The sequence below is a fragment of the Populus euphratica genome, unplaced genomic scaffold (genome assembly GCF_000495115.2).
Source record: "Populus euphratica unplaced genomic scaffold, PopEup_1.0 scaffold1534.1, whole genome shotgun sequence".
Taxonomy (NCBI): domain Eukaryota; kingdom Viridiplantae; phylum Streptophyta; class Magnoliopsida; order Malpighiales; family Salicaceae; genus Populus; species Populus euphratica.
In genome coordinates, this window is record NW_011501388.1 from 7,743 (window position 1) to 19,868 (window position 12,126).

The following is a 12,126-nucleotide window of genomic DNA, read 5'->3' on the forward strand; positions in this document are numbered from 1 at the left end:
AAAGAATATCAAGGCATTTTACATATAAAACATGGACAAAACATTAGGTAAATATGGGTGATACTATCGAAAAATATGGTTACATCAAATACCGCCACACTTAGCTCTTTCTCGTCCTCGAGAAAGGATAAATAAAATTAAATTAAAAATAACCATGATCAATCTCTTAATCTCCCATCAATGTCCAAGAGTACAGCATTATAAATAAGAATATAATAAAAAAGGATAAAATAAATAAATTTGTTTACATGCAAACTTTAAAATTCAATCAATCGTCGGGATTTAAATAAAATCTATGCCATGCCAAAGTGATAGGTCCTCTCATTAATATACACTCCAACACTCATGTGTTTAGGGTTTATGTGTTTAAATCTCTCAAATTCAATCAAAGAGTATGTTCTATCATAAGCTTGCTTTTCAATCTGATCTCCATTACTAACATATTACAAACAATGCATGAATCAAAAGGTCTTATTTTCCAGTTGTAATGGGGCTAAGGTTAAGGTGAGGTAAAAGAGAGTAAAAGAAAAGGTTCAAATAAAAGAAAGTAGAGCATTCCGAAAAATGATATTTCAAATAAGATATTCCATCAAAGCTCATAAATTTTTCATCTTTAATCACTAATGCTTAACTCCTTTTGATTTTAAGCTCTTTTAACATAAAATCTTAAGAACATAAAGGAACATTTTTTTTCTTTTTTTCTTTTTTTTATGTAATTTTGCCCATCTTTTCATCAAGCATCACTTCTTCTGTCTTTTCACATAATTTCCAACCATAATTCCATGAAGTATCACAAGTACATGCTCTACTAATCCTTAGCCAGGGGAAAAGGAAAATATATATAAAGTTAAGGCTTATACATGGATAAAGAAAAGAAAAGATAAACAAACTCAAAAGGGGCTCACTAAGGATAATATGCTTTAGGTTGGCTTTTTGGTTCAAGTGCTTTAGAATTCCTATTGCCTTTATCATCTTCATGTATATTTGTAATGGAATATAATCTCAATAAGATATGAAGCAAGTTCTAGAGATACATATCATTGAAAGAATGCACACTCAAAGAATACAATATTGAAGGCTCAAAAACTTGCAGTGGTATAACACTATAAAATCAACATGGCATATTCTCAAAGTCAATCCTTAAACCAATTAAACCTTAAAATTTGCATGCATACTCTTTCATTTGATTTATATCTTCATCTATCTCAATTAATTCTCATACATAATACTCATATTCTCAAAAACCAATGGGAGTTAAAAAGATCAAACACAATTTTGTTTTTTAAGAACAACAAAGAAAACTAAAATAAGAAAATAAAAATTCTCCCAATACCCCCACACTTAAAACACAACATTGTCCTCAATGTTGAAATAAAAGCAAAGGAACATAAGAGAATGACAGAAAATAAATTAAAATACAAAAAAATAAAAGATAAGGAAAAAGAAAGCAAATCTGATTTTTCTTTTTGTGTGCTGGGTTGCTTCCCAGTAAGCGCTTTTGTTTTATGTCATTGGCTTGACATGTGACATGCTTATTCTTTATAGATTGGTTCAGCTAACTCTATAGAAGCGGTGAGTTCTGTCGTCCAACCTTCATAGAAAGGTTTCAAAAGATGTCCATTGACCTTGAGTACTTTCCTGGTTTCTAAACTTGTAATTTCAACTGCACCATAAGGAAAAATATTAGAAACAACAAAGGGTCCAATCCAACGAGAGCGTAATTTTCCAGGAAAAAGTTTCAAACGCGAATGATAAAGAAGGACTTTGTCTCCAACATGAAATTCCTTTCTTGTAAGCATTCGGACATGAAGATTCTTAGTCTTTTCTTTGTAAATCCTTGCATTCACGTAAGCATCATTTTGAATTTCTTCCAACTCTTGCAGTTGCAATTTTCTTGCAATCCCAGCAGAATCATAATCTATGTTGCATTGTTTAATGGCCCAAAAAGCTTTGTGTTCAAACTCCACCAGTAGATGACATGCTTTCCCATAAATCATTCTATAAAGTGACATTCCTATAGGTGATTTATAAGCAGTCCTATAAGCCCAAATTGCATCTCCAAGGCATAGACTCCAATCTCGTCGGTTAGGTTGCACTGTTTTCTCCAAAATGGACTTGATTTCTCGATTGGAAATTTCAGCTTGGCCATTCATTTGCGGATGATATGCTGTGGATGTTTGATAAGTCACATGATATTTGCGTAGCAATGCTTCCATGGAACGATTGCAGAAATGAGTGCCACGATCAGTGATGATAGCTTTAGGGATGCCAAACCTATCAAATATGTGAGTCCTGACAAAATCTAAAACAACCTTAGCATCGTTAGTTCGTATGGCTTTCGCCTCAATCCATTTGGACACATAATCAACAGCAAGAAGAATATAAAGATTTCCAAAAGAAGAAGGAAATGGACCCATAAAGTCAATACCCCAAACATAAAAAATCTCACTTACAAGAATATTTATTAAAGGCATTTGATTTTTATGAGTGATATTACCTATTCTTTGGCATTTTTCACATGATTTGCAGAAGTGATATGCATCTTTAAAAATAGAAGGCCAATAGAAACCACTTTCAAGTACCTTGTGGGCTGTTCTTTTTGCTCCAAAATGCCCACCACAAGAATGAGAATGACAAAAAGTGAGAATGGAATGAAATTCATCCTCTGGTACACATCTCCTTACTACTTGATCCACACAAAATTTCCACAAGTAAGGAGTATCCCAAAAATAATATTTAGCATCAGCTCGTAACTTGTCCTTTTGGGATGTAGACAAACCTGTAGGGAATTCTTTGGTGACTAAATAGTTCACCAAATCAGCATACTATGGTCTTGTAGAGGAGTGCAACATATACAACTGTTCATCAGGAAATGTTTCTCTTATTGTTTTAGTTGGAATATCCTCGGTCCTCAGTCGACTCAAGTGATCAGCCACATGGTTTTCGGCACCTTTTTTGTCTTTGATCTTAAGATCGAATTCTTGTAAAAGCAAGATCCACCTAATCAGTCTTGGTTTTGACTCCTTCTTCTTCAAAAGATACCTGAGAGCTACATGGTTAGTAAAAACAATGACTTTTATACCAAGTAGATATGACCTGAATTTTTCAAGAGCAAACACCACTGCACAAAGTTCCTTTTCAGTTGTATGGTAATTGCATTGTGCTCCATCTAACATGCGAGAAGCGTAGGCGATAACATGCAAATTCTTCCCAATTCTTTGCCCAAGCACAACTCCTACCGCATAGTCACTCGTATCACACATTATCTCAAAAGGTTCATCCCAATTTGGTGGTTGGATGATAGGGGCAGATGTGACACGTCTCTTAAGCTCATCATGGGCATCTTTACAGGCTTGATCAAACACAAAATCCACTTCTTTGGCTAATAGTCTGCACAAAGGTGCTGTAATCTTCGAGAAATCTTTGATAAAGCGTTAATAGAAACCTACAGGACCTAGAAAAGAACAAACTTCCCTCGCGCATGAGGGGTAAGGCAATGATGAAATAACATCTATCTTAGCTTTATCAACTTGTAATCCACGTGAAGACACAACATCCCAAGAACTATTCCTTGTTCTACCATAAAATAACATTTTTCATAGTTCAAGACAAGGTTTGTTTCAATGCACCTTTTTAGGATCAAAGATAAATTTTCTAGACATTTATCAAAAGAATCACCATACACCGTGAAATCATCCATAAAAACCTCGATTATTCTTTCAACATAGTTAGAAAAAATACTCATCATACATCTTTGAAAAGTTGCAAGAGCATTATAAAGACCAAAAGGCATTCTCCTATATGCATATGTACTAAATGGACAAATAAATGTAGTTTTTTCTTGATCCTCAAGATTAATAACAATCTGATTGTATCCACTATATCCATCAAGAAAGCAATAAAAAGACTTACCTACTAAGCGTTCAAGCATTTGATCTATGAATGGTAATGGGAAATGATCTTTGCATGTAGAAAGATTGAGCTTTCTGTAATCAACACACAATCTGCATCCACTTGAGATGCGAATAGGAATGAGCTCATCATTTTTGTTTTTCACCAACGTGATTCCGGTCTTTTTAGGTACCACATGGATTGGCGCCACCCATTTACTGTCAGTGATGGGGTAAATGACTCCTGCATCTAACAGTTTTAAAATTTCAGCTTTCACTACCTCCATCATAGGTGGGTTCAACCTCCTTTGCATTTCCCTTGTTGGTTTTGCATTGTCCTCTAATAGTATGTGATGCATACACATTGAGGGACTAATGCCCTTGATGTCAGCTAAAGTCCATCCAATGGCCGTTTTGTGACCACACAACAACTTCACAAGTTTTTCCTCTTGTATACTTGTCAAACCTTTTGCTATGATAACGGGAAGTGTATTGTTGTCGCCAATGAATACATACTTCAAATTATCGGGCAAAGGTTTTAATTCTAACTCGGGGGCCTGTAAAATAGATGGCAAAAGCTTTTTATATGAGAGTAATAAATCAATAAAGACATTACCATGGGGAACGGTTTGTAAAGCTTGTACGACCAATACTGATTTATGCATGTTTTGGGGAACACATATGTGCCTCTCCATCTCTTCTATCTTGGTGAAATCATAGCCATAGCTTAAAGCTATGCTTAATCCATCTTTACAATCAAAATCACAAACTTGTTGCACACACTTATCAATTTGGTCATAGCATGTGAAAGAATAAACATTGCTATAAGGATATTTCATTGCATCATGAAAATTGAATTCAATTTTTTCATCTCCTACCTTCATAGACAAGGTATCCTTACCACAATCAATCTTTGTGTTGGCAGTTTTCAAGAATGGTCTTCCAAATAATATAGGAGTGCTGGTTGATGAATCACAAGAATCATGTTCCATATCAAGAATATAAAAGTCACATGGAATAACTAAAGTATCAATCTTGACTAGGACATCCTCTATCACACCAAATGGGTAAACTAAACTACGATCCGCAAGTTGTATTACAATGCTAGTTTTATGCAAAGGCTCAAGACTAAGAGAATCATAAACATGTTTGGGCATAACATTAATGGATGCACCTAAATCACACAAGGCCCTCGTGAAACTAGCATTACCAATAACACATGGGATAATAAACACACCTGGGTCCTTTTGCTTCAAAGGCATATTCTTTTGAACAACAGCAGACACAACTTCACCCATACTTACCATTTCATGACCTTTCAATTTGAAAGCTCTCTTGGTAGTACACAACTCCTTCAAAAATTTAGCATGCTTGGGAATTTGCTTGATAGCATCAAGCAAAGGAATGTTGAGTTCTACTTTTTTGAAAACCTCTAAAATCTCTTTTTCTTTGTCCCCTTTCTTTGACCTAGAAGAGCTCACAGGAAAGGGTGGAATTGCTTTAAAACTAGAATTCATTGAGTGAGGAGTTACCTTTGGAGTGTTGGTCGATGTTTTAGTTTGTGGAGGAGGATGATGTTCCTTCTTTGTACTCAATTCAGTTTCTATCTCTTCTTCTTCCTCCATCTCAATTTGTTTTGACCTTTTCTCTTCAAGTTCTTTCCCACTTCTCAGCATGATCGCACTAACATTCTCTTTTGGATTCAATGCCTGGGAAGGCAATTTTCCATTCATTTGTGCCTCCAATGTCCCTACACTTGAAGCTACTTGCCCCATTTGCTTCTCCCTACACTTGAAACTACTTGCCCCATTTGCTTCTCTAAGTTGTGAATACTTGACCTTGTTTCCTGTTGAAAAGACATGACATTTTGTTACAAGGTAACAGTATTAGAAGCTAAAGTTTTCATCATCTCACGAAGATCATCATTAGATGATGACCCCGTAACATTGGAGTTTGTGAATGGAGGGGGTTGTGTTGCTTGATAATTCTGTTGGGGCTGAAATCCATGGGGATGAAACTATCGACCTTGATTGCCTTGTTAGGATGGGTTGCCATAGCGTAAGTTGGGATGATCTTTCCATCCAGGATTGTACGTGTTGGAAAAGGGATCATATTTACGCTGGGGTTGTCCGTTGAATGCTCCATCAATTGCATGAGCTTGTTCAATGTAATCTTCTTGCATTGTTGGGCACATATCCGAAGCATGCCCTTGTAAGGAGCATATGCTACAAACTTTCACCTGCTGCACATTTCCACAAGCTAAAGAACGCACAAGAGAAGTAAGATCATTAACTTTATTTTCAAGGTTAGAAATACTTACCTCATTTACTCGTTTGTTGGAGAAGTCTCCACGAGTGCCAAACTGTTTTGAGTTAGCTGCCATATTTGAGATCAATTGGCGTGCAGCCTCGGGTGTCTTATCCACCAATGCACCTCCACTTGCAGCATCAATGATACTACGGTCAGTAGGTATCAATCCTTCATAGAAATATTGAATGAGCAGTTGATTGGGTATTTGATGATGAGGGCATTGAATGCATAGTTGCTCAAATCTTTCCCAATACTCGGAGAGTGTCTCTCCATAAGATTGCCGAATCCCACATATTTCTTTCCTTATGTTGGCAACTCCAGATGCTGAGAAATACTTCTCAAGGAAAATCTTTTTCATGGCATTCCAAGTTCCAATAGATCCTAGGAGAATAAAGAAAAGCCATGCCTTTGCTACCCCTTTTAAAGAGAAAGGGAAAGCTTTCAACTTAACTTGTTCTTCATCAACTCCATTCGGTTTCATGCCAACACAAACCATATAGAACTCCTTGAGATGAGTATGAGGATCTTCTCCTACAAGACCATTAAATGTTGGTAACAAATGTATAAAACCAGATTTGAGCTTAAAGTTTACATTATTATCAATGTTTATGCATAGTGCCTGATTTTCCACGTTAGGAGCAGCAAACTCCTTGAGTATTTGTTGTCGTGCAATAGCCATGGTGTTGAGGCGAGCTTCCTTACGTAACCTGCGTAAAGTTTTTTCTATTTCGAGATCCAACTGCACTTGAATTTGATTAGTAGAACGGGTTACTGACATAAATCATCAAAAAAACTCAAAAGAAACCAATCACACAAGAGACCGAAAACAATGCAAATTGTACGAAAATCCTACGCTAGAAAACTAAAACTACTTAAAACCCTTAGAAAACAGTGGAATTTGGCCTCAATAGGGTGGGGCTAGTAATTACTAGTCTGGTTCAGAACGTCGTTTTCCTTCAGGAAAAGAAAAGTTGAAACCTAATTCCACAAACAATTTTGTTTTGAACAGCACCGCCACCGCAAATAAATAGTACCGCTGCAAGAAAAAATTCTATTTCTCTTTTTTTTTTAGAAATATAAATAAAAAATCACAGCAACTAAAAATAACAGTACAAGCACAAGAATCAACTAAAATTACTTCCTTGACAACGGCGCCAAAATTTGTTGCGATGTCGTGGCCGCACAAATTAATTACCCTAGCTTAAAACACAACACACAAGATAGTATAGAGCAAGCAAGAGGTCGATCCCACAAGGAAGATTTAGTTCAGATTTTAATGTTATACGTTATGCAATTGAGGGGTTTTGATTTGTGATGATCTAAACTATGGAAGAAATTAAACTAGCAAACAAAATCAATTGAAATCAAAATTTATCAAGAAAACAAACCTTGGTTGCAAGCACACATCCACCAACGGAAATTAGAACCGATCCTTGAAACAAAACTACAATTTATATTCTGATTTTTTATCTTTTCTTAATGTTGGTTAATTAACGGATCCGCCGTATAACTAACCCTAACCAACAAACAATCACAATGTCCGCATTAATGATTTAGTTCAATGGCAGCCCTAAGAACTAGATATTTGAGTGTTCTCCCTAAGTTTAATAATGTAGTTCCGCCATAATTATCAAGCTTAGTTGCTTCACAAGTTCATACATCACAACTCCGGTTTTGATATCAAACTTAGCAATAAATTGTTCACAATAATAACTTAGAGTTCCGCTCTAGCAATTATCAACAACAATCATAGAAAATATGCATAGGAAAACAACCATACTTATTCATAATATAAACTGAAAATAAAAGGAAGAATAAATCTCACGGTTCTTGAAATCCGAAGGTTTGTTCTGTCCTTGCAACCAAGAAAAGAGCTTAGCCTTGCATAATCATTGAACAACTACTCTTAAAGAATGAAGAGAGCATGATTTTTTGGGTTTGTAGAGGAAAGAATTTGTGTTTCTTAACTTCTGGCTGCTGCCCCCCTTCTCTCCTCTCTCTCTTTCTTTTTATATGCTAAGACACCCTAGTTCCTAATTTATAGAGTAGTCCTCCCTTAAGTTGACAATTGACATTTAAGTACTTCAATAACTATTTTCCCTAAAATAGAGAAATAGCCTTGCATGAAATCTTCAAACTCTGACTTAGAGGAGCTAAATTGCTGATATAAAAACTTGGATGACGGTTTAGAAGCTTCGAAACGTAATTTCGACTCATTTCTTCACGAAACCTTTCGACTCATTTCTTCACGAAACCTGATTGCTGGCAGAATTCAGTTGTCATCTTTGAAAAATCATATCTCCCTCATCTGACATCGTTTTTGGATGAAATTCGGAGGGTTTACAGACCTTTGAGTCAGGAATCCAATAAAATTAAGTTTTCATAAATGGGACTTCTATAGCTCCAGATATTGAATTTTGAATAGACAAAGGTCAACAGTGGCAGAATGCGAGGTTTGACTTTGAAGGATGTGATTTCCATGATCTTCCTCTTTTTATTTTTCTTGCATTACATTTCCAGAAAGGTATGGATGTTAGCTTTTTAGTGCCACTGGAATCACTTCATTTCGATTCTAGAACTCACGCTCTGCACAAAACATCGACTAAACATCAAATCTGTCAATTATCTACAATTTACTCATTTTTGCATTTTTCATCCAAAAGTGCCTTCAAAACATAAAACAAAGAATATCAAGGCATTTTACATATAAAACATGGACAAAACATTAGGTAAATATGGGTGAAACTATCGAATAATATGGTTACATTACTCACCTCCTTCAAATTAAGGACCAAAAAATAAGAAAAATAAAGTTTGGAACAACATTTGTTTTGCCCTTAATTTTTGAAAATTAAAAGGACCTAATATTTATAATTTATAAAATTTAGTGACGATAATAAATATTTCACCTAAACGTTTTCAAAGCCACCCACTCCCTCTTTGTTTTTCTTTTTCATCCCTCAACTTTCAATCCCACCATTCTACAACAAATTGGTTCACAATTCAGTCCAATAAAGGCTAGAGAGAGAGAGAGAAATGCTTTGTTAATTGTTTGTCTGTAATACCTTGTGAGGAGATCCATAATGTATTTTACAGAGTGAATTTCTCACACCTTTTATATTTACTCATAATTTATTTTAATTTATATTTTATTATTATTTTTGTTTAAACAAATTGAAAAATTGTATTGCAAAATTTCACTTAATGGTATTTTGATTTTTTTTAAAGAAGTAAAACTAGAAAAAAGTAAGGAAATTATCTTTATGTTAGATTAATAATTATCAAAACCCCTCAAATTACTTAAAAATATAGGATAATATAATAGTTGAATTTTGTTTCATATCTTCTCTATTTCATCTCTATCAATATCAACTAATGAATGAATATCAATTTACATCAAAGTCTTTTTAAGTTGTTTAAAAATTTATAATGCTATAAGGCTTAATTATGTATCATTTACACCCTTACTAGTTAGTTTTTAATTGAACCCTTTGTAAAAAAAAATAATAAAATCAAGTGATATAATTTATATTTGTTGAAAGTTTTTTAGTTAATATAAGTTAAATAAATGAGAAATTAATTTTTAAGAACTCTTGGTTTTTCTACTCAAATAACCCTTGATTTTTTTAGATTTATTTTTTTAATTTATGATGTCCAATAAAAACTTGATAATGATAAGAATTAATTCTTCAACCTTTTAGTTTTTAAATTCACTATAAAAATAAGGTGAAAGAAGAATTTATAACTTGTTTTTTTTATAGAATTTTTCACTATTTCTCATCTCCTTTTTATTATTTTCATTCTCTTTAATGCTTTGATTTTTTCTGCTAAATCTAAAGCTTAGGTTAATACTTTGTTAAGAAATATTTGATATTTCTATTTTATTTTAGTTCAAAAATTTTGTTTATAAGTACATATAAACTAAGGAGATGATGTTAAAATATTGAGATGTATTTTGCATACATCTTAATTATACAAGTAAATAACAATAAAATATTAAAAACAAATGATTCATTATTAACAACAACAACAAAAGTTTCTTTTGTTTAAAGTGCTTGCACTTTAAACAAGTAAGTTTTTTTTTCTTAATTTAAGCATTGTTATTTTTATTATTAATATGCACGCTATATATTTTGATCTTATATACATTGTAAATTTGAATATATGTTTAGTATACATTCTAGTACTCTTTTTATTATTTTCAAGGTTGAAATCATATTTATCTTGAATTTTATTTTGGATGTTTATAGATTTAAAATTATATGTGCTATAGGCTTATCTTAAATAATCCTTTATGTTTTGTATGTTCTTGTTATGATAAATTACATACCCTTGGTTAGTAGTCTAATATAATACACCATATTTTGACAATAATATTAGTTTTTTAATAAAAAAATTAGGAGTAATTAAAAATTTAATTTGTACATGTACGAAGAGTTTTCATTTTATTTCAATAGCTAAAATTCTTATATAAATATGTAATTATATTAAATAAATATACAAGTATATTTGTAAAAAAATTTCTATTAGGCATTTAAATTTATTGATTGACATAATAAATAATAATTTAACTTATATTACTATTTTAAAAAATGGAGAATAATTGAGAATTTAAAATGCATAAGCATTGAGAAGTTTTATTTTATTTTTTAAATAAATTTAATAAATAAATAATTATATTGAATATTCATGTTTAGATGGGTAAATATATTAACATATTATTTAAATTCATCAAACTATTCAATAAATAATAACGGTACAGTATAGTTAAAGTTTATTATTAGTTATTTTATATGCATATAAATTTCTAAAGGCCTCCCAACAATAATAATATGAAAAACAAGGCGAAATAAAATTAATTGTATTCAAGCATTTACCTTGCATTTAAATAATTTTATAAATAATAAATATTATTAAAAAACTAAATGAAAAACTGCCATCATTTATCCTTTTCCTTCTATCATTAAAATAATAAATAAAAGGTTGTTTTTATATTTTTTTTTTGTGTAAAACTCAAAATAAACTCATCTTGATTATTTCGGGTTATTTAAATTTTAAGTTGACCCGACAAATCACTTGAATTGAAAACTTAAATTTTAACCATAAACCCGGATAACCGGATCATATATTAATATGCCAGACCCGACCGGGTTTTATATATCCATGTAGATAAGGATGCATGCCTTGCAAAATATTATAGTGTTTCTTGAACAAAGCACACATCTTGATTGTACTTTAAATATTATATTATATTGTGTTACTATTTTACGGTGCATATAAATTGGAAGAGGTATTTATAAAATTAGTGCTTGGTAATTAATAGTTCTTCTTTTAAACTTAGATTGGTAAATTAAAAAAAATTAAACAATTTTCTCTCATGTGGCTTTATTAATTAAATTTCTCTTTACAAGTATTTTAACAAATTCTTAAGAGATAAAACTTAGTGTATATTTGTTTTTGTTGTGATGTTTGTTTTTATATTTTAAAAATAATTTAAATGTTTTTATTTTTTTATTTTAAATTAATATGTTTTTAATGTTATTAAATTATTTTAATGTATTAATATCAAAAATAATTTTTTAAAAATAAAAAATATTAATAATATATATTTTAATAAAAAAATATTTGATAAGCAATTACAACTATACTGTAAAAAAATTATAATAATAAAATTTATTATTGAAAAAATAATTTTACTGTTGTTGTTTTTATATATATTCTTGTTATAGAATAATCGCAGAAACAAAAGCAAAAATGTTGACTGCTCCTCACCTCATGAAGGTATATATGTATTACACCTTTTCTGCTTCTCCACCTCAACACCACATAACCCGGAAAAAAAATAAAATAAAAAAGCAGCAAGGAAAACGCTAACATCCAAATGGCAGCAGCGGCAGCCTCTTCTCTAACAACCCCAAAACTCCCC